Genomic DNA, 25,271 nt, shown 5'->3' with positions numbered 1-25,271 from the left:
TTTGAGATGAATCTATGCACTGTGGTCAGCCATAATCCACAAATATCACCAGCGTTATTTTCTCAATATCGTAGAGTTTCAAACTTCGAAGCAGATTTCCACAATGTACATCTACATGCAAAGAAAGATGCCGAGGGCATATGGTATGAGTTTCCCTACTTGATAATAGAGAAGGAAATTTTTTTTGTAGTCTCTAACTCGTCAAGTGTGTGGCTGGACCCTAGCAAGGAATCTGAAGGAGACCAGGAAGGGACCAACAAAACCATAGGAACACCGAAGGAAGACCTCAAGAAGATACCTGAGAAGGTCAATGTGGACCTTGGGAAGAATAGCACGCAGGAGCTAGAGCGCATAGATGATGTAGAGCTGGACACGGAGGAACCGAAGGAGGGTGGAGCAAACCATTTGGAGGAGACAAAAGACATTAAGTCTCCCTTCATAATTAAGAAGAGGAAGAAATCCACCATGGGAGGTGCACGCAAGAAGCAGAAGTCTGACAATACTTCTAGTATTGAATTGATGGTACTCACTATGGGGGACATCGATGAGATTGGGGAGACTTTGCACAACGTCACCAAGGATATGTGGGGACAAATCGAGGATGAGTATAAGTTAGTATTGTCTCAAGTCCAATAGGGCGTCAAAGAGCTACAAGTGCAAGCAAGCGCGATCCAAGCGACCGTGGTTGAGGCAAGCGAGAATTAAGCGAGCGTTGCAACGACAAGTGTGACACCAGAATTGCCTCCAATATAGGTGGTCACCAGAAAGATCCACACAGTGCCTCTTCCAAGAGGGTTGTTACATTGTCCTACTGCGCTAGATCAGGCAGCAACGCCATATGGAAGGAACTCAGACCTAAAATTAGTGGCGCTTCCCATTCAGGCATTGCTTGAACTCCACCAAGGAGTATCAGCTGAATTGAAAATCCGAGAAGAGCAGGCACTCTTCGTGATTAAGGAAATCAAGAGCCATAATGAGTAGTTAACTGAGGAAGCTGCCAAAGTGATGCAGGATAAATATGTAGCCAATGTGCACAGGCAAGAGCTAGGGGACGCCATCACTGAGACTTGGATTGAGCTACCAATGCTCCTCATACAGACTGAAGCAGCTTCCGAAGAGAAGCTCAAAAAGATGGTAGCCGTAGTGAAGGAGTCCAAAGAAGAGGTTGAATGAGTCAAATTTGAAATGTAGATGTAGGTCGTAGAGCTGTAGATGAAGCTACAACCAACAACACCTCCAAAAGTTCAAAAGTAGTGCGAGTCTACTATCAAGGCTAATATGGAAATCCTAGAAGTTGCAATTAAGGATTGCAGCTAGATTTTTGAAAACGCCATGGATATGTGGGCCGCACTGTAGGAGGACCCACATGTAAAAAATATTGAAACAAACATCCGGGAAAAATAGTTGTAGTTTGATGAGATTAGAGCAACAACGCGGACCTTAGCACCTATGCAACGGTTCACCAGACTCTAGGAAGGGAAGGCCCTTCAGGTTCAGATAGATGAGCTATGATGAAAAGACTCAATCATCTCAACAAGAATGCAACCTTGGGCCAACGAAGCTAGTCAACTCTCTCAATATGTTGAGATTAAACTCAAAGGAATGAAAAGATGTGGTGGACCATTGGATTGGCAGTCGAGGGGCCAAATACTCAGAAGTTAGTCGAAGAGGTTCGATAGGCTACTGCGTAGTGCACAACAAAGCTTCAAGCATTGAAGGTGTTAGGGTCCTATAATAAGAGGATTCATAATTTTGAACTAGATATGATTAGTCTTGTAATATTGTACATACTTTTGCTTTCTGCAAAATGCTTTCCAATATTAAAAATAAAAAATGTAAAGAGGGTGAGTCCTAAAAGAAAAATCAAAGGACTAAAAGAAAAGGATCAAAAAAGAAAATAAAATATGAACCCCACCAAAAATAGATAAAAAAATAGATTTTGAAAATGATGCAAATTCAAATGCACTACTTTTTACTTTGCCTTTGCAAAATAAGATTGTGTGAAGCTTGTCAAAAATTCCATAGTCCATGAAGGTCAAATAGTTTAATCTTGATTCATTCATGCATTAAATTTCATGTTAATAGATAGAGAATAAATATGTAGCCAAATTGTTTAATCTTGGCAGATCAGTAGTTAGGTAGAGAATAATAATGAGCTCATCAGTTTAATCTGAGCCATTGGAAGTCATAAGATTAGAATTATATAGTTTGCTTATCAAAGAAAAAGAAATAAAGGGTCAGCAAGCTCAAATGCACCCAATAAATGAAGAGAAAATGCTAGGATAAATAAAGGGTAGGTAAAAGAGGTTTTGGAGTGCACAATCTTGTAAGCTCAAATGCACCTTCATTATTCTTAATCCTATGTTTCATGTGCAGGAGGAATTATCAAATAAAGAGGACATTCAAGCTCATTCACTAATTTCCTCTCATTTCACTAAACCCCTTACATGTATAAATTATTAATTTCCCTTCATTACCCCTTCATTACTTTTCATTCCCTAATGTTTTTCCCCTTCTTGGTTCCAAAGGACCCTTCCCTCTTCATTTCCCCTTGTAAAAATATCCCTACCCCTTCATTTTACTTTCCCCCTATTTCATCTCATTTTCCCTTGTAAACCCACTAAAACCCCCTTATCCTAAGTTTAAAAGGTATAAATGTATCGGGCCTCATTGAAAACCCTCTCCGATACCCTTTTAACTCAACCCTTATATTTTTTTAACCTATAGTCCCACTTCATATATTTAACCCATCGCACCACGTATAACCCATGGTACCCACCTTTTATTAACCCATCGCATATATTAAATCCTGTAATTATTTTTTAATTAATTACATTTCATTGTAATTAAACGTGAACCCACTCAGCCCTCTCAACTCTGCCGTGTGATGGTCTTGCAATCACCCACTTCCAGATCCAATGACCCATACCCATTTCACGCACTCCCATCGTTCAACTGTTAAGATCTCAAAAGCACGTGAGATTCACGGTTTTGCCTGATCACAATTTTTCTACATGGTGGCCCCACGTTATATCACGTGCTGTAGAAAAATACCACCCTATACTCAAAAGTGGTGTGATAAGCCATGATATCACCTCCTCACATAAAAGGAAACCACCCATTGTTCATTCATTAATCCTGCGCCCAAAACTTAACCGCTGTTGGTTAAAAGCCAAAAAGATGCCCTTTTACCCTTTTCACTATTATTTTGTTGCCAACAACCTTTGCTGACCAACTCTAAACCCCGAAGCTCTATTCAACTGTTTTGACCCCACTTACAACGAAAAGACACTGCAGATTCCAATTTGAAGCAGCACAAAGACAATTGAAGCCTCAGAAAGCGTTCGCTACTCCCACAGAACCTTAACTGCACACCAAATCTTCGTTTTCTAGGTATTCTTGAAAGAATTAGAAAGTCCCTCTACTTAAACTCTACATAGTGTTTATAAATGGTCAATTAATTGAAGTAATTAAAAAATCCTACCAAACTAAAGAAACCCACCATGCATCCAAAAGCCCTATCCTACATACTGTATTCACTTTTTGCACTATTCCAGAAGTCCTAAGCTTACTCGTTAAGCCAGATAAAGATTAATTCAATAGAATAAACCAAATTATGGCTTCCCAAAGCATTCTGAATGAAAAACCCCTGCAAATCCCTTAGCTGGACATTGACCACCTCCCATTGGTTGACATAGATTTCCAAATCAAAGACACAGTTTCCCCTAACTATCTATTGAAAATCCACTGCTAGAGTAAAGACAAATTCCTCAACCACAGCGATGATGTTCAGTTATGGGAATCAAATTTGCCCAAATAATTGTTCCCACAGGTATACTAGTTCCTTGAAATCATCCACCTATGCCAACTTTGTTATATCCCAAGCCAAAGAGCCATAGTCTCCCCTATCCAACAGATTTTATTTATAATCACTGCAAAGTCAATAAACCAATTGTCATAGGTTCAACCAAAGCCAAATGAAACCCCATTTTCCATTTAAAACCTACTTGAACTGTGCTTGAAGCTGGACCTTCCCAAGAGGTCTCAATTTTTTCAAACTTTCATCCTAGAAGAGGCTCATATTCGTAAAGACACTCCTCCATACTCTTCCACCATTTTCTCTGAGAGGGCCACACAAATTGTAACCATGCTCTCTTGTATTCTAGGATATACCATTGATGAGCATGTAGATGAGCCTATACTTTCTTTTCTCTCTATTTTTTGCCGAGGCAAGCCTCCAACTACAGTTTTCAATTTTTCCTAGTTATTAGAAGACAGAATCCATGATCAATTGATCATATTGCCAAATGAAAGAGTATTTAAATACTCTTCAGTATTGTTCCACATGTTCTTATATTTACAATCAGACAGTTTTTCAGTCAACATCCAAAAGTTGGACATTAAGGGCCATCCTAGATCTGTGATATTTTGGACACCCTTAATCCAAAAATATTCTATTGTTTTCAGCTACAAGGAGTTCATTGATTCCTTTATTCACCTAGTTATCAATATGCTAAGTAGTAGCAATCAACCCAAGATCAGTGAGGAGATAAAGAAAGTTTTGTAGCTGTCTAAAAATAGTAGAATAGGAGACTGGTATTTATACCTGGACCACACTGAAATTAGGATATATGGATGCCATCTCACTCCCTATAGGTTGCCCAAATATCTCCCAATGAGGATATTTGCATTATAGTATAACAGGTAGGTTATAAATTCAGATGATGTGAATTTTCTATCAGCTAGGAAGAAAACACAGTTCAAAATAAAAAACTAGCTTGTTCCTTTTATCTATAATAATAGGGAGGCTAGAGAAGAAGCAATTTTTTTTTACAGGAAATGAAGTTCAGTAGTGGTTTCAAATGGTAGTATGACCCTTTAGGAGTAAAAAACAAACTAAGACTCAAATTTAAATCGTGCCCCTTGATGCATGACTCTAGGCCAGACATTGAAAAATATGCCAACCAATCAGAGTGGTTGGAAAATAGCTTAATAGACATGGAGAAGAAGATGGATACTAGTTCCATTCTGCATACTCCAGCCCTACTGGACAGAAATGTAAAAAGGACCAGGGAAGAAGGCTCTTGCTCAAGCATAGATACAACACATGATATATTTGATATTATGTATAGGAAGAAGCCCAAGCTAAATCCTGTAAATGAGAAAGAAGAGATACTTGAGACAGTTGAGACACTTCAAATCATTGATACAGGTACAATGCTCAGAGGAAACTCATCAACCTTCCACCTCTAATACTCAGAGTATTCAGAAGCAGCTTAGTATTAAAGTTTCTTCATCCAGCAAACCAGTGGATAAGGAAAAATATATAAAAGAGAAGTATAAGGAAATTAAGTTGAGAAATGAGGCATTGAAAGCTGAAACCTATGCCCAGTATTTCAAACAGACTCCTACTAATCATAATATATTGTTTTTAGTTTTTGACATTAAGACAGGGAAAATGCAAATGACCTTTTTGCAGCCTACAATACAACAACCTAAGTCATCAGCAGATTACAGAAAGGAAAAATTTGATGTTTTGGCCAGGGATGTTCATCCCATAGATCAGATTGAATTTCATAAGCAAGCAGGAGAAATGATATACTCAACGATGACCAACAAGGCTATGAGTGTACAAAAACTTCAAAATTCTCTAGACAATATCACAGCATAGTTTAAGCTAGAGAAAGCATCCTCACAAGCAAAGGATAACAGAATCAAATCATTAGAAGAAATAATGATTGAGATAGGCTATAATCCAAGTGACATCAAGGAATTAGAAAAGCTCCTAAAGAAGAAAAATGAAGACATTTCTACATTGAAGAAGCAACTAAAATTGCCTCCTTTTGAACATCCAGAGACCAAGGAAGTTCTAGAGAGCCAAAGCCAAAAAGATGAGATGATGGACCTCATTCTGCAGTTAAATGCTCAGTTAAAAGAAATGGAGAATGAAATGGATAAGTTAGTGTAGGAGAAATAGGCTAGCATGGAAACAACTACTGTCATTGATATTCCTACAGTTACTACAACAATTCCTTCTACTTCGGCAGCTTCATTGGCCCCACCAGCTCCACTAGCTACAACACTTCCAACTGCATCAACAACTACATCAGCAGCAGGTTCAACAACAGTAGCAACTCATCCTAGTGATGAAGCAAGTAAACTAGTCAAAGCCATGGAGGATATGTCCATCCAAACCAATGAAATAAATAGACTTAAGGAAAAAATAAAAAGTCTAGAGGATGAAAAGAATTTGGCTCAAATCATGCATAAGAATGAAACATAGAAATCAAATAGGTCGAATGAAAGGTTATAGAAATTAGAGAAGGAATTGATACTCAAAGAGCCACTAGCCCAAGAAAAACAACTTTTATGGGCTATTTGGTCATATATGCAGGTGATATTTGAACAAAACGATTTGGTCAAAGAGGTTAGTGAGGCAATTCAAAGGGTTAGAGATGAACTTGGAAATATAACAGAAGAAGCCTCAAGGATAATCTAGTTCCTTAACTCAAAGAACAAGTATGAACTGCAAGAGCTTGGAATAGCTGACAGAATTGGGACCATACTAGAGGTAAAAAAGGTAATCACCAAAAGGAACCTAATGACACAACTTGAGTATAAATGCCAAACAATGGAGCTAGCAATAACCATGTTTATGGTAAAATTTGATGCTTTGAGGCAAAAAGGTCTACCTAAACCATTGGTGATTAATGACAGGTTGATGCCACATGAAGGCTATGAAAAGAAAATCAGTGAAGTGGCAAAGGAACAATCCAAAAATTCCTCTACGAAAGGGATGCCTACAGGAAAAGTCCTTTACTAGACTTTTGAGAACCTCTTTTACCTCCAGCATGAGGTAAAACATCTTTTTGTAAACAAGCCCACTTTTTCAAAATACACGGAAACTGATAAAGTCCACAGAAGAATGGTAAATATCAAATTACCAAATGCAGAAACTTGGGAAAAGTTGAATGATTTACTGTAAAAGTGCAAGGTAAACAGTGAACACAGAGCAATGAAAGCGAAACAATAGATCTACTAAGTCAAAGAGTATCAGATGAAAAATAGAGTTTAAATATGAAAGAATATCAATCAAAGGCAGAGTAAAAGGACAACCAGCAGAGAGCAACAACGAAAGAGAGAAAGCAGTAAAAGATCAAAACAACAAACAATAAAAGAGGGACAACTTGCATTAGTTACATATCTATCTCTATCTTCTTGCATGAAGATATTTCTTTTTCGTAGAATAATTCCTAAAACAGTTTAGGATATTTTGTAATAATTTTTTGTATAAATACTTCATAATTCAAAGTATAGGGGGTGGATTGCTGAACATTTCTATAGTTATTATTGATCTGAAAACCCGAGGGTTTATTGTAACATTTTCAAGTCAGCAGACTGGATTGAGTAATAAAGGCATTGCATTACAAGATTCATGTGTTGGGCCACTTCATTGAAGTATCTTTCATTTGTTAAATTGTTATTTTCTTAAGTATTTCACATACATACATGTTTTCCAATTTGAATGAAATAACTAGAATTTTATTACAAAATTTGTTTAAGTACACTATGTCTTGAACAGTTATTCATTTTTATGTTTTATTCTTATATCCAGACTAGGGAATTCTTCATTTCTCCTTAGTTTCAATTGACCTCTTTCATTTCCCTCATTATCTGGTTTGAGGAATCCTTAACTACTCCTTGACCCTGATCGAAAAACCACTTCACCATCTGGCCTAAAAGATCTGAATTTACTCAGCTACCTTGCCCTGTGAACACTATCTTTAGAACTTGATTCAGTCATGTTTTCTTGACATTTGGACTACATGGCCCAATGCTAAAAAGACACTTATCTATCCATCTAAATTAGTGATTCCACCATCAAATCAAATAAAAAACCAACCAAGATTAAATAACTAGCCTAAAATCAATTAACTCAACAAAGTTAAACAATTAAGAAAGAGCCCTCTCTGAGCACCAGGAAGGTTAGATCCTGATCTCAAAAGTAGGTTTGTGGTTACCTCTATCATTTCTTTGAACACAACATGACAACCCTAGGGAAATTTTAGAGTGATAACAGAAGGAAACATTCAGGTGGAATCAATGCACATGTCAAGGATGTACCGACAGAGTGACTCGGGATGAGTCTATGTTGGGGGCCTGTTGGGATGGGGACCCCCAACTCCAACTTGTTCTAAGTTTTGGATTTTATATTATTGTAAAGTCTCCACAATTTGAGGAGTGGAGCACATGGAACGTTAAGAGTCAAAAGCAGCTTTTAGGAAGGTCAAAGCCCCTTATATTGTAAAAGGATGAGATGTTTTGATGACACAATGAACTCCACCATGGTTCATGGACCATGGTAATGTAATGTAAAAGATATAAAAGGGATTCATCTAGAGAGAGGTCTTAGTTAATGAATAGGATTTTGAGTCTATTTTGTCTATAATTCTGTATTCTGGCTCAGGGGAAGGCTCTTGCAGCTGAGTGCGTGAAGACCTTGGTAAGTCTGCAACTCAATGCATGAGCTCCCTGGAAATGTGTGCGCAGGGTGAGAAGAAGTGTATGTATTGAAGATCTGAAGTAATAAAGTGTATTTGAAGAAATTTTGTGTGTTCTCTATATATTTATCTATTCTATGGTTATGCTTAGCTATAATTCGACTCTCTGTGATATTGTCATAATTGCATCGCGAAGGTCCACATCTAATTTTATGTGGTAACTTATGCATGTTAGAATAATTAGGTGAAGCTCGTACATCTAATTAAGTAGAAATTGATTTGAGTTGTTGGTTCTGAGGATAAGGGTTTGCAAAGGTCAAATCAAGTCCTAGATTAAGGAAACACATCGCTGCTACATCACATAGCCTTTTGGATGTAGAAACCTAGTTCTAGCATCCCCTAATACTGCCTTAAGTGAGGCTACAGTCTGTGCTAAGCGGAATATTTCTGAAAGGGCCGATAATATTGGGTTTTTTGGTTAGCGTAGCTAACTCTGAACCTAGGTCCAAGCCCCCTCAACCCAAAAGTGCTTCACTAGGATCGATGAACATCAACATAGCACCTTGCAACCTGGTATGCCTATCTATCCACTTTTCTCCTTTTGTTGAGAAGCCTGTGACTTATGCTAAGACTGTCTTATTCACCAATATCTGTCTACCTTTAACTGTTGTTACTCCATTGTTCAGGTTTTGTAGAAATTCCAAGGTGACTGAATTGTCAAATCCTTGTAGCCTAGAGAAATACTCAGTCCAACCTACTTGTTCCAAATTTCTCCGCATCTGTTCAAAGGCCCGAAGTTGAGCTGGTTCACTCTAGATTGATCTACCACCCATACTTGTTTTTTCTCAAGAAAATATTCAGAAGTTGCATATAGAGTTTTAGCCAACAACTTGCTGAAAAATAACAATATGCAACTATGATCTCAATATAACATATGCAAATAGAATTACTATAATGATTATTCATCCTTGTTAATTGTGCCAATATCATGTCATGCATGTGATTTTTCACTTCCTCCAATGACAAGAAAGGTCGACTGTGACCATTGGTGATATGGAAAATTGGCGATATATTAATGCATTTAGTTACCATAATGGGGAATGGTCAAATCAAGAAAGTTCACTCGGTGTAGTGATGAGGCATATTTAATGCCGAGATAGGTTGACGCATGAATATCTTTACAACGTTCGAAGTGTAAAAGAAATATAGATCATGGGTAAAAGCAATGTGCACCATAAGATTACCCTTTGAAGAGAGAATAAATAGATTTAGCAAGGTCCCTTTATAAAAATAAATATGCATTCCCGATATCTAAAGATAAAGATTTGTTCACATAGGCTTTAAATTACCACCTTAGTTATTATAATAGATTTCCAAATTAGTTTTGGTGATTCCTCCTTTATTTACTAAATAGGGAAGTAAAAATCACAAAGTATTGATATAGTGATTCCAATTATACTTCAATACCACAGGCAGAGCCTCTATTGCCAGTAGGTGTCCATAGCCTCGACAAGGTTTCCTTTTAACCCCTTGATATGCCAGTATCCCATTCACTAAAAATTCATGACTTTTTTTTTTAAATTTTCTCCAAAGACCATTGTTCTAGCGTGGTGACCAGTTGGTAACAATGCCATTCACCATATCTTAACAAAGTGAACAAGCCGGCTCATGATGAGACCTCTTGTCCTTTGAATAAAATGTCAAAGGCCATTACCTTGGCTTGGTGACCATAATGGTAATTTCATTGTGTTAAGTCTTATGATCATGGTAGGTCGGCTCGTGATGAGACCTCCTATTCTTTTGAGAAAAAATATATATTCTTAATTTTATAATTTTTTATTCTTTTTTTTTTTTGTATGAAAAATTGGTGAACAGGGTGGCTCATCAACTCCTTAAGAGTTAGGGATGGCGTAAGAAGAATTGTGACAAATTTTCCATTTTAAGTTGTGATTTTCTTTCCCACAAATTTATGTTTGAAGGAGATCACTAGTCTATATGGAGAAGAGAAAAAAAACTACTTTGGTGGTAATTGAGATAATATATCATGAACAATTTATGTTACTTACAATATCAAGATTGCTAGAATTTTTATTTTGATAGGGTTTTCCAAATCAAATAAGATATTCTTCATAAGGTAATTTTTGGAGTAATATAATATTTATCACCATGATAATAAAATAATGCTTCGAAACCATAAAGAAAATCGCATAGTTATAAGGGAACAATAGTTGTAGACAAAGGAACAATGACCGTGTCCAAAGGGAATGGAAACCACTATGAAAGGTAATAGTGGTTGTGACAAAGGGAAACAACAACTGTGATAAAAAGGAGCAGCGACCGTTATAAAAGGAAATAACGTTGTTAGAATGACAATTTGTGTGACAATGGAACAACAATAATGACCAAAGGAATGACCTCTGTACCCAAAGGAATAATAGCTGTGATAAAGGAAACGATGACCGTGCTTAAGGGAACGACAACTGTGATCAAGGGAATGACAACTATAATGAAGAGGCATTGGTAACGGGACAACAAGCTATGTTGCAAGGGAACAACAACCATGACCAAAGGAATGACAAATATGATAAAGGAAACAATAATTGTATCCTAATGGAACAACAAGCTGTGTGAAAGAGAATGGTAGATGTAACCAAAGAAACAACGATCGTGATAGAATCAACAAGTTGTAGTAGAATCAAAAATCCCTTTTCCCTTAGTTTATTATCATCAAATGTAAAAGAAAAAAAACTAAGCAGATTCCAAACAAAAATATATATTATGTACAATATGCAAAGGTTTTTTTGAAATTTCAAGGAGATGTAGTTGCCGGGTTACCTCTCGAGTAAGATAACATCTAAAAATTAGAATCATTAATTATCTGATGGTAAAAAGACTCCCTTTTGAGTAGTTGGTGATAAAGATGTAACCGATGTCCGTTTGAAAGAAAAGACGAACTAGACCCATCAATGGAGGTCAGGGTCACTATACCATTATTGTGAACTTTGGTGATTTCATAAGGTCCAAGCCATCTCGTCTGAAGTTTTCCTGGAAAGTTGAAATATGGAATCATACAGCAATGCCCAGTCACCTTTATAAAATGTCTTCTTTTTAATGAGATGATCATGCCAATTGGTCCTGTACTATTGAATAATAGTTGTGCATTGCAATGCCAATAGGCGTGCCTCGTCCAATTCATTACGCTGATGCAATTACTGCTTTTGCGCTTTTGTGAAGTCCACTTTGAATTATTTTGCAGTTTTAAGAGTCTTTATTTAAAGCTCAATCGGAAATATAGGTTCCTTGCGAAAAAAAAATGATATGTTGAGTGGCCAGTAGTGTTATGCCATGTCGTCTAGTAAGCCCATAAGGCTTCTAAAAGTTTAGTTTCCCAATTCGGACGATTCGTCAATACTTTTTTTGTTAGAATTTCTGCCAAGACTTTATTAGTGCTTTCCAGTTGTCCATTTAGTACCCGTGGGTGGTACCAAGAAGTAATTATGTGCTTGATATGATAATTATGAAGGGTGGTTGAAATATTATGAGTGGTAAGTTTTGATCCCCCATCTGTTATTACTTCTATTGGTAATTTGTATCACACGAAAAGTTCAAATAGGAAGTTAATAATTGCTTATTCGATGGCTTTTGGAAGGGTTACTTTCTTCCACCCACTTAATCACATAGTTTGTACAAAATAAGATGTACACTTTTTGGTTTGACATTGGATTAAAAGGACCCATGAAATCTATGCCCATCTCTCAAAGGGATCTATTACCAGTTACAGCTGCAGAGGCATTTCATCAGCTTTGCTAGGACGAACCATTATTTGGTAGTTGTCACAGCCTTGGAGATACTTTTTGGCATCTTTAAATATCATGGGCTAGTAATAAACCATCTGGAGTACTTTGTGTCCAATTATACAATCAACGAAATTCCCATTATAGGGTTCATCATGGCAAGCTTGCAAAATATCATAAATTTCATCCTCCCTGATGCATCTGCAATTTGAAAACTGGAGCCCATGTGGAAGAGATATCCGCCTATCTAGGAAAATCGAGCACTACACTAAACAATTAATTTCCTTTCCCGTGGTGACAAATGTGATGCCAGTTTTCCTGCTGCCAGGTAATTCGCCACATTAGCATACGAAGGTGTCTTTACTGTTACGACAAACAAATGTTTTTCTAGGAATTGATCATCCACTAGTGATGGGTCAATTATCTTAGGTACTCGGGACAAGAAATATGCAACGATATTTTCTTTTCTTGAGCGATATTTGATAATAATATCAAACTCATGTAATAACAACAACAATCTAGTCACCTGACCATTAGTAATAGGTTTTTTTGGTAAATATCTAATATCAAAATGATGAGTGTACACAAAAATTGGATATATAGTTATATAATGACGAAATTTATTAATAGCATATACAACAACTAAAATTTCCTTCTCTGTCACTGTATAATTTAATTCGGCCAGTGTAACATTTTTGTTGATACAGTAAATGGTGTACAGTTTCTTGTCTTCTTCCTGTCAAAGGACAATGCCTATTGCTGTGTCTGATGCGTCAGATGAGATATGGAAGTGAAAATTCCAATTTAGTCGTCTTAGTACTGGGCTTGTTGAAACCAACTTTTTAAGATTTGCAAAAGTGACATCACATTTTTCAGTCCATTCAAACTCGACGTTATCTGTTAAAACATATAATGGTGCAAATATTTTTGAGAAATGTTATATAAATCTACGATAATATCTGGCATATCCAAGGAAACGACGTACCTCTATTGGTGTACAAGGTGTGGGTAACTTAAAGAATTACCTCAATCTTTTCCGGATCTACTTGAATACCTGTAGTAGAAATATAATGTCCTAAAACTACGCCTTCGGTCATCATCATATGACATTTTTCATGGCTAAGGCATAATCTAGTAGCAATACATCGTTCAAGAACTTTTTCCAAATTCTTCAAGGCTTGATAAAATTCATCACCATACGAGGTAAATTCGTCCATATACAACTCAATTCCTTCGTTAATCAAATCAGAGAAAATACTCAAGATCACCCTTTGAAAAGTGGCTAGAGCATTACACAACCCAAAAGGTAAAACTCTATATGCAAATGTTCCCCATGGGCAGGTAAATGTGGTCTTATCTTGATCTTCAGGAGCGATCTAGATTTGGTTATAATTGCTGAAACCATCTAAGAAGGAGAAAAACTTCTTCCCAGCGAGAGTGTCAAGGACTTGGTCTACAAATGGAAGGGGAAAATGGTATTTCTGGGTAGCCTTATTAAGTTCTCTATAATCCACAAAAATTCTCCACTTCCCATTTTTCTCAGGGGTGAAAACTAATGGAGAAACCCACTGGGTGTTTGAAATAGGTTATATAAAATTAACATCCAACAGTTTTTGTAAATTGTGTTTTAGTATATCCCTGAGATGTGGATTTAATCTTCTCTGGGGTTGCTGAATAGCATGAGCATATTTCTCTATGTAAATGTGATGAGTACATAATTGTGGGTTGATGCCCTTCATATATGAATATTCCCAGGCAAACGCTTGTTTATATTTGGGAATAATCTAGATTATTTATTTTTGTTGCTAGTTATCAAGATTAACATTAATGTTAAGGGTTTTACCTAGTTCAATTTCAATTGGTATGCTATTATGAATGACAGTCGTGGGTATATGATCATTATTTTGAATTTCTAATGGATCTTCCTGGGCTTCATTATCAAGTATAACTTTCAACATTTGACACGTTGGATTCCCTATGGTAGATGATCTATTAATGAAGCTGTTAATTATATCATCTTCTGTCTGATTTTTAATTTTGAGGGCTTCATCTAATGTAAGAGGGGAGAAAATGTTTTCTTCCTGGTATCTACACGAGTATGTATGATAATTTTCAATAAGCGAGCTGGGTTTAGCAGGTGGATATATGATGGGGTTTTTGCTAGCATTTCCCTTGGTAATTGTCATGTTGCCTATTTGGCATCCAATATAATTGATGAGCCCTAGTATTGCAGCAAGGATGCTACAACTCCTAGGGTGACCAACTTTACTTTATCGACCCAAGGTTCATACAAACTTGGAGGTGATAGTGTTATATGCACAGCAGATGCACCAATCTACTCTTGTCACTTCTCAACTAGGGCGATAGAACACTAGGGTTTCTCAAACCTGTCTTCTATTAAATAGAAGGAGGGTGAATCCTGATAGTGAATGTAAAGATATCTTTAATGCAGAAAGTAAATGCTTGCCTATTTTAAGGAAATGAAAGTGTTGAATAAAAAGTGCTATGAAATGACATGAAATTACCTAACTAAGAATTAACACACATTACTTGCAGAAAAGACCTAATTTAACCTTGCATTCTATCATCTAGCTATCTAGACTAAGTAGGCATGGAAATTATCCTAACATTTCTATGATTGATGTATGCATGCACTAGCTAAATATTGCAGAAAAGAGTCTTTTGGTTTTCAATTTAGAAATGTAAATGCTAAGCTGATAATCCGATCTTTTGCAGAGGAGGAAGGTAAGAGAAAGCTGGTACAAAATGGCATTGAGGGTATGGAAGTCAAGTTGAAGGCCTATCCTAAGATTTGATCATCATTTCTTCCCAGAACAGTCTAAAACAGGCTACTGCAGGGTTTCCTATAGTTTCGATAGGGTTTCCAGTAGTTACTACAGGATGTCCTAATTTACTACAGGAAACTTAGCTAAAAGTTGTGGGAAGGTAAGGAAGGTGAAAGGAAGTGTATGGAGAAGTTTCACACTACCCAAGGATCAATGCAACTCTTTAGGATGGTTGGATTTTCTCAAGGTGGCTACCCACAGTGGCTACAAAACAAAAATCTGAATTAGTGGTTCGTAGGATTGGGCGAGAGGTGGAGAAGACTTAGAAGAGGATGGTGGAATGAGGTCCTCCCTGCATATCAGCAACTCCTGCAAAAACACATATACATTTCTTCATTTATGCACATATTTATGTAAATGTGGAAAATATGAGTTGAATTTGAGAAACTGATTTATTGATGGCTAATGGCTTAAATCTATGGAGTGGAATGCTCCCTAGTCTATAGAGAACTTAAGAAACTAAAATGACAATTGCAGGTGCTTCTAAGAAATCTTAAACAATGATCTACTCAACAAGAAATCCTAAGCTATGTAATAACCAAACAATAAATTTGCTTTTGGGGCTGTGAGAGTGGGGCCCTCAAACCATGATCCCATGAGTGAGATGAGTAAGAGGCCACTGTCACAAGTTTTAATGAAGTATTTTATTTCACTACTGTAACATTGATCTAGTTTTCCAAGTAATGGAAACAAAACTAATGATTCATTCAAAGAATTGTAAATTAAATAAAACATAGATAACTTCAACAACTAATCTATGGTTCTAATCTAAGAATACATGTACAAAAAGAGGAACATACACTGCTAGGGTTGGGAACTAACCCAAGAGCTTCAGCCCTGTGAATCAAATCAGTGCTAGATCAAAGAAACCATTTTCATTATCATCCAAATGTCAAAAATAACATGAGAATAAGAGTTGCTGGCTTGAGGGGGCTTGGATCCAGGTTCAGAGTTAGTTGTGTTAACCAACAAAACCCTACGCTACCGTCCGTTTTAGTAACAACCCACTTAGCGTAGGCTGCAGTGTCACCCGAGGAAGTATTGGTGGATGTTAGAACCAGGTTTTTGCATCTAGCAAGCTATGTGATGTGGGGGTAAGGTGTTTGTTCAGTTTAAGGCTTGATCTAACCTTCACAAACCCTTATCCTCAAAATCCCCAAACTTAAAGAAATTTCCAATTAAACAGAGTCATGATCTTCTCTTAAGGGTTTAATCACGCATAAAATAACATATGACAGTAGATCCAAATCTTCGTAGTGTAATTAAGACAATAATATAGATAAATGGAATTCAACTGAGCATAAATATAGAAAACACATAAGTATATAGTTTTGACTTAGAATTGCTTCAAATAATCTTTATTATTCCAGATCTTCAATACATATACTTCCAGACCCTACGCACACAGCTGCAGGGGCCCACGCACTCATCTACGGACTTACCAATATCTTCGCGCACACATCATTAGGAACCTTACCCTTTGCCTGAATATAGAAATATCTCACAATTACAGATTCAAAAACATATCATCATCAATTGATTTCCTTAGACTTGCTAAGACATCCCTTTATATATCCTTTACCCTTACAACACCATGGTCCGTGAACCATGGGTGGAGCTTAATACAACTTATCCATTTATAAAATACGGGGCTTTGAATTTCCTAAAAGCCCCTTTGACTCTTAACAAACTGCACTACTTGCACTCCGCTCCTCAAAATGTGGATCCTTTATAATATCTTATCAAAATTTAACTTTAGAATTAGCAAAAAATAACCCTGGGGGACCCCATCCCAATAGGCCCCCAACACAAAGAAGTGACTTGCCCCAAGTGACTCTACTAATATGTCCTTGATGCATACTTTGAGGCAGATGAATTCTGACTTTAAGGCTTGAAGTTCTGATGTACATTGTGCGGTAGCCTGCTGAACCTCGTTAACCAACTTCTCTATAGTTGGCCCTGCGACTGTTAAGCCCATCGTCCTATGTGACTGCTAAAGGGATTTCAATTTTCTCTGGACATTCTGCGACAATTGGCTACTTCATCGGCCCATGGATGCATCCTTACTGAAATGATAGAGGCCTTTCGATGTAGCTCATCAATTTGAGTCTGTATCAATTTCCCTTTATGGAGTCTGGTGAACCTATGCATAGGTGCTAAGGTCCATGCTGTCACCCTGATCTCATCAAACTGCAGTTGCTTCTCGTAGATGCCATCTTCAAGTTTTTACAGATGCAGGTCCTCTTACAGCGAGGCCCACATTTCCATCGTACTTTAAAAAATTTGGTTGCAGTCATTAACTCTAGTGGCAAGAACTTCCATATAAGCTTTGATAGCAGCCTCATGTTGCTCTCAGACTTCAAGAGGGGTGGTAGGCTACAACTTCATCTAAATCTCTAAATTTTACAACTGTAGCTCAAACCAGACATTTCCCACCTCGGCCTTAAATTCTTTCACCGTGGCTTCCAACTTCTGTAATTTCTTAGCTGAAGTTGCCTCTGCTAGAATCTAGAGCTCAGGATGCTCACTGCATACCTACATGAATTCTTCTGCAGCTGCTGACTACATGCAACGACCTCTTCTCATTCCTTTAGCACTTGCGCCTTTTCCACTAACATTTGTTGGTTATTAGTCTTGACTTCACTGATAAATAGTAACGCTTGTTATTCCCGGACCCTGAGCTCATCTGATACTCCTTGATGCAACTCATGCAATGACTGAATGGGGAGCATCGCAAGGTTAAGGCTCAAGCTCTTCATATGAAATGGGTGCACCTTGTCCTCTAAAGTCTCAACATGCAATGATCCCTATGGAAACTGCACTGCATGGGGGTCTGTGGTAAGCTCTGTTGTGGAGGCTGTCACGCTTGCTTGCTTCAGGCTCGCTTGACCCAAGATCGCTTGTATAATGCATCTATGTACTTACAATTCCTTAAGGCCTTGTTGGACCTTTGTCAATACGGATTGGTATTGCTCATTAATGTGTCCCTGGATATGTTCCGTTGTGTATCTGACAATATCCCCAATTTCGTCAAGGTCCCCCTTCGTGAGGGTTTGCGGCTTGATGTTGGTGGACTTGTCTGATTTCTGTTTCTTCCACGCATCACTAGCGCTCCGCTTTTGACACTTCTTGATAATGAATGGAGACTTGAAGTCATCTGTGCCCAAAAAAGGGTCTGCACCACCCTCTTCATCCTCGGTAGTTTCTATATTGACTGTGCGCCCTGTCTCCGACACAGTGGGTTCCTCCAGGTCAATTGTGACCTTCTTTCGATCTTTCTTGGTGTCTTTATTTGGATCTTTCTTCTTAGCCTGCATCTTTGCAGCAGTATTGCTTGTGCTGGTTACTATCATTGTGTCCGTCGGGGTGTGCTAATCGCTCGACCACTTACTAATAGTAGCCAAAATATGTTCTTCCTCTACTAGATATGGGGGTGCATGCCAATCGTATGTCGAATCCTTCTTGGAACATATATATACATTGTGAAAATTGGCCTTGAACTTTGCAACATCACAGTATTGAGAAAATAGTGTAGGTTATAATCATGGTTGTTGTCTCATCACCATGCATAGGTGTATTTCAAACATAACCCAAAACATATTATTCTCCATGGCCCTTGTAGGGTCTTTGGATGCCTACAATGAGGCATATCGTGCAAGTTCACAGGTATCTGGGTCCATCATGGGGAACTACGATTCCTTTGGTGCTGTCCAAGCTATTAAAGCAATCAAAAGTAACAACCATTCATAATGAAATGACTTTCCTTCCTCTTTTGGTTCAAAATAATCATCTAGGAATTCATGACACAGGTACCTTTCCCAATTGAACTAGACCCCCTGGTTGCACTACACAGCCAAGGAGACAATAGGGGTTGGCACTTCATCTGCGCAACGCTTTCTCATAATCTTCCCAACCAAAATAGAGACAGAAAACTATACAACCTCATCATTAAGATAGAGCTAATGGCATATCCCCGAGACTTCTTGATCAATCCAAAGTCACTCTTCATTTGATCTGTGAGTTTCTTCTCCTGTGACTTTCCTATAAAAGTATCATCTAGATTCACTCCCTCACAAGTTAGCACAATAATCCATTTGATTAAAATCTCATCAATAAGGATAAGTGTCCCGAGCCAAAGACACCCATCATGCACCAAAGCCTATAATTAGTGCACACATATAGTATTTATATTACTACGCCCAAAATGAGGAACATACAACATGTTCAACGATCTCGCATGCTAAATTCCAATAGCCCACACCATTGGTTCCACTCATGTGACACCTGCTTCTTCATAATGTACAGATCTTAGGTACTGGTTGGGCTCAAACTATGGGAATTTACTTTGGTCATTGAAGTCCCAATCTTCCATTTTCAGATATGGTAATCGGGCCAATAATTTTCCCTCAATAGGTATGTATTTAAGTAATTACGAAGTTAAAACCTTATATTTAATAGCATCCGGATCCTTCATGACCTTGGATGTTGGCTTCAGCAGTGACATATACGGAGGCAACCTAGAAATGGATTTGACTTCTTCGGCATTGATTTCTTCAAAGCCACCAGCGAATTCCTCTGCATCCAAGTCCTGCGTTCCATTGGCTGCTTGTTTTTATCCATTTTTCCCTTTTGTCTCTGCTTGGTTGGAACTTTCGTCTGTGATTTCTATATTGGGGTCTCCTATAGCTTTTTCTACTTCTTAGCTATTGTTGTTGAGGCAATAGGCTACTTTCTAGGGGACCTCGACGTCGTAGTATGGGAAGGTGGTGTAGAAGTCATGATATATCAAAATCCTCTTTGCAAGAATTCCTTCTCCAATTCTACCCAATTCCACTTAGACAACCAACAATTCTCTCTAATCACGTAGGCGCAAAATAAAAAAAATAAGATCTTTGAATGAAAAGTGTCTAAATGTGGAGCGAGGTGCCATATTTATAGCCTTTTTTGAATTCAAACCACTTGATTTCCTCTAGACCTCCCTCATTAATTCATTTTTGGCAGCATATTGCCATAGATATTCTCCTTAAATGCATTTCCTCCACTCCTTTTAATGGCAAAATAGCTGTCAGATCAACTGTTGCTGTTCCAATGGTCACTTTCTGGGTAGGCTACGTGGGACCCCTCGTTATGAGCAGCTATCTTGTCGCAGCTTCCACCTTTGCCGTCTTCCTAAACATCGCATAGCCCTCCTTCTTCGATAGAATTTTTCCCTGACAGATTAGTTTATAGTCTTGCACTCTCTTTGAACTTCCAGAAGCACTAAGACTTTCCTGCTGTTATGTAGTCATTGCACAGGGGCAGGATCATCCTTGTAGACTTTCAATCTACTCCCATTAATCCTGCCAAGAAACAATTCCCCATTCAGCTTCGCGAGCCGAACTATGCCACCATCTGAAATCTCCTTAATCAGATACGATCCTAGTCAATGCATCTGAAACTTCCCCAAAAATTTGGTAAAATTGCTGTCATACATTAGGACCTAATCTCCATTCTCAAAAGTATGCTTCTTAATGTGTCAATCATGCCATGCATTTTCTCTAGCTTTCTTCACCTGCTAATGGAAGCCAGCCAAAAAGTGGTCTTCCTCTAATGTAAGAAGCTGCACTAAGTGTTCCTCCATTACATTGCAATCTGCCATCTCAGTTACTGCTATGATCCTGAAGCTGGGCATTATATATATTCTATCAGCATCATTGCTTCTTGTCCATAAACTAGTCGAAATGGCGTTTGTCCAGTCAATTTTTTACAAGTCATCCTATATGGCCATAGCACTATTGGTATGCACACATGCCAATCATTCCTATTAACATCGCAGACCTTTTTTAGGGAATTTTCCAAGATCTTGTTGAAATCTTCAACAGTTCCATTCGCCTGGGGATGATACGGTGTAATCTTCTGATGGTAGATATGAAATTCTTATGTTAAAGTCGCAATTGTATCATTTAGGAAGTTTGAACCTCCATCACTCATCAGAATCTTCGGGCATCCAAACCTTGACAGAATAAATTCAAATATAAACTTCACAGCAGTTGTCACATTGTAATCCTTCACAGGTTGTGCCTCAGCCCACCTAGCTAAGTATTTTTCACAGTGATAATATAACGTGCTCCCATCTTCTTCCTTGGCGGCTGAGTAGGTCAAACGAAGTCACTTACCCATTTATCAAATGCTTGTAGTATGACTTTTGGATTTAGTGGAAGTTCATCCCTTTGTTATGGCCTCCCAGTCCTTTGACACATATCGCATGAATCTTCTGTGCAGTTTCCCTGTCCGCATAGTGTCCTCCAGGGACACCACCACGTGCTTCAACTAGGATATTGTGTCTTTCATATTTAGGCACATATCGTTGTAAAACTTCATCCAATCCCATCTTATATAATCTTCTTGCAATCATGGAAAAATCTGCAGCCCTGACAACTAATTCCTTCTTTTGCTACGTCGTATAAAATTAAAGAGCTATGCCAGTAGATAAAAAATGAATAATGTCTGCAAAATTTTCACCCGCAACTTTGATAGTAAAGAGCTATGCATCAGGTAACCTTCATCAATATTAGTGGTCTCTTTGCCATTCTTGATCTGAGAGAGGTGATCAGGTCAAACATTTAATCTCTTGGGCTTAACTATCACTTCAAAATCATACTCCTAAAAAAGAAGCAACCATCTACAAATCCCCCCCCAACACAGGCTTATCGAGCAGATACTTCAAAGAAGAATGCTCCATGTACATTTTAAAGTGTGTACCTAATAGATAATGGATGAATTTTTGTAGTGCATAAACCATGGCCAACACTTCACACTCAATAGTAGGAAAAAATTTATCTGCCTTCGACAATTTTTGACTGGAAAATGCAATTGGGTAATCAATATCTCCTACCCCTGGTTGAGATAAGATAGCTCCCAATGCTATACAATACGCATCCACATGCACATGAAATTCCTTCTTCCAATCCTTGAATACTAGGATTGGTGTTGTAACCATCTTTTCCTTCAGAATATCCAATCTCTTCTGATAGTTGTCGTCCCAGCAGAACGTAGCATCCTTCTTTAACAACTTCTCCATGGGCGCAATGATCAGCGCGTACACCTTAATAAAATTCCTGTAGTACATAGTATGACCCAAAGTCGTGCGTAGCTACTTTACTTTCCTAAGGGGCTCTAAATTTATAATTACATCAATCTTAGTAGGGTCTACAATCAATCCTTGCTTGCAAACAACATGTCCCAAAAGTATTCCATAAGGTACACAAAAAATCCATTTCTTCAAATTCAAGGAAATCTAATACTTTCTACAGCTATCCAACATTAGGCGTAGACTAGAGACATGATTCTTGACTAGCCCAAACAATATCCAGTCATTGAAGTAGACTTCCAAAAATTTATGAATGAATTCCTTGAACACAACAACTACCATCCTTGAGAATATCACAGGAGCATTTTTTAGTCCGAAAGGCATGACTGTATATTGTAAAGATCTCCATTCTATAGTGAAGGTAGTCTTTCTTCTAGCCTACAGCCCAATCTTAATTTGTTGATATCCTAAGAATACATCTATGAATGAATAAGCTTCCTATCCACCAACATTTTCTAGAACTTCACCTGTAAAAGTCGTAGGAAATGGATCATGTACACATGCATCATTTAACTTTTGCAGATCAATGCAGATCCTAATATCACCATTCATTTTCTTCTCCTAGACCACCATAGGAACGACGCATTATGATTCTTCTATGTGCTCAATTATTGTTGCCGTGAGCATCTTATTAATTTCCTGTCTTACCTTTTCCTTGTATTTTTGATTAAACAGATATGGGCACTGCTTAACTGATTTCACATTTCATTTTAGATTGATCTTCATTGTACCCAAATCTCCTACTATCCCCTTCAAGTCAAAGAACTTAGTTGGAAATAAATCCTGATATTCATGTAATAATTCAGAGACCATATCCGTTGTGTCTTCATCCCCATAGTCACCAAATGTTCGCGAATTTCTGTTCTGCTTCTGAGCCAATACTTACCTATTTTGTGTGCACTGGTTATGAGATATCATGGATCTTTACATTAGGTCCAACAACTTTGCGCAGTCCCTCTGACTGAGGAATATTAATATTCCGTGGATCCCCATCGCCTTCTTCCATAGTAACATTGTAACATTCCAAAGAATGTTGTAGCTGTGTACTCTATTCAGGCTGTATCCAAGTGATAGGCTCTACGGGTGTTTAGAAGATTGATGATTTAATCTCCTGAAGTGCTTCAAGAGTGCATGAAAACCCATCTTCGAAACTGAATGTCAGCAAGAAACTCTCCTTCATTTCATCCCAATCAACAGTCCATGTCGTAGCTCCATATTTAAACACCAGTTCCTTGGGATAACATCCAAGGTATGAATAAAGATATGCACCCATTCTGGTTGAGGTACCTCACCCCACGCCTTAGTCCATCGAGCCAGATTTTCATGTAGATCATCCTTTCTTGTGTACTTTTCAGTGATCAGGTGTTTGCATAACCAAATCGTAAGCACATCATTCTACGATATTCCTTTGAGTCAACAAAATTATCCTTGTACTGATCCAAAATGGATTCAGTTTTACCTCCGGATTAAAGTCTTCAAATGCAGACTAACGGTGCGAACAGTGCGTAAATCTAAGTTCGGACATAGAAGCTAAGAGGACTGTTACACAGTGAGAATGTAGCAGTGAAGCACAGTCATTGGATCAGTTAGATCAATGAACGAGAGTCAGGGAGATAGATGGCTAGGATTAAGTTGCGCAAAATAAAGTTAAGAAATGACAAGATCATATTAAGTTTTGTATTGAGAATGTGGGTAGTATTTGGAAAGTGGGAAATGATTTCTCGTGCGTCCTAAAGGCTCAAAATGGTATTTCTAAAATTCACGCGATTAACCTTAGCGTGCAACACGTAGCACGAGAAAACCACTTTTCTCGTGCGCTCTCGATCTGATATCGATTGAGCAAGATTTCATGCGAGATTGCACGACAGCCGTTCGATTGGATGGGTCACATCGACAGTAGAGATCGTCCAGGCTAGTTGGTGAGTGTACTATAGGATAGCCGTTGGACCACGCGGGATTGATCAACGGTGGAGATTGACCAGGATGGTTGGTGAACGGGTGACGCGATAGCCATTGGATCAGACTTGGTAATGGATATGATAAACTTGTATTTATTATGGTGTTAAGATCACCACTGGAAAAAGGCTAGATGGTTGGGGTCAAACACACGACCATCGATCCTTTTGATTTTATGTTATCGTATTATCCCACATTCACTGCAGATTGCAACTACAAATGGTATAAAATACCATATCACCGAAACATAACCAATAGGTCAATAGTTCGAGCTTGAAACAAAGCCAAACTAATTTTTAATAAAACCATTGCAGGTGCCAAACGCGCCCTACCACCAGTGCACAGTCCGAGGTGGTTTTATGTAGGCAGAATGTCGTTTTTTTCCAAACATAGGGTGGTTTTACAGGGACAAAGGTGGTTTTGGACCATTCTAGGGGATCTGGAGGTCACAGTGGCCAAATATGGTCAAGTTTATACTTGTTTGACTCGAAATCTCAAGTTGAACGCAGTGGTGATGCCTATTTTCTTATTTAAGGCTATATTTTCGAGCTCATACATGTAACAACAATTTGAAGACAAAATAAAGAGGTCAACACTGGAAGCGCAAGGACCAAGAGACGTAGCTAGAAAGTCTGCTGAACTCCTTTATTGAATTTGGTTGTGTTGATGTGTTTGAATGTGTTTTCAAGTTGTTTATGTGTTTATGTTATTCACAATATTTTTGATCCGTTGCACTAAGTAACTTAAGAAAATTCACACATAGTCTATAATACCTTTTTCATTAATGGATCAAGTGGTATTAGAGCTCAAGGTTTTTAAGGTTTGACAAGTTTGTGTGGAGATTTGAATGCTTACTAGGTTGAGGTTCGGACGAGGTGAAGGTGAACTTGTTGAGGTGAATCCAGAGATAGGAAGGTTCTTTTGACAAAGAAGGATGGTAGATGAAACTCCACTTGGATCAGAATCTCAATTCTTGGATAGTTTCATGACAATACGTGCAATGGTGGAAGAGATGTATCGTGGATTTAAGAGTAGCAAAGATGAA

The sequence above is a fragment of the Pinus tabuliformis genome, chromosome 6, assembly GCF_031772625.1.
Source record: "Pinus tabuliformis cultivar Carrire ecotype Pingquan chromosome 6, CPIR1, whole genome shotgun sequence".
Lineage (NCBI taxonomy): Eukaryota > Viridiplantae > Streptophyta > Pinopsida > Pinales > Pinaceae > Pinus > Pinus tabuliformis.
The sequence above is the reverse complement of the archived record's forward strand: the minus strand, read 5'-3'. Positions refer to the sequence as shown.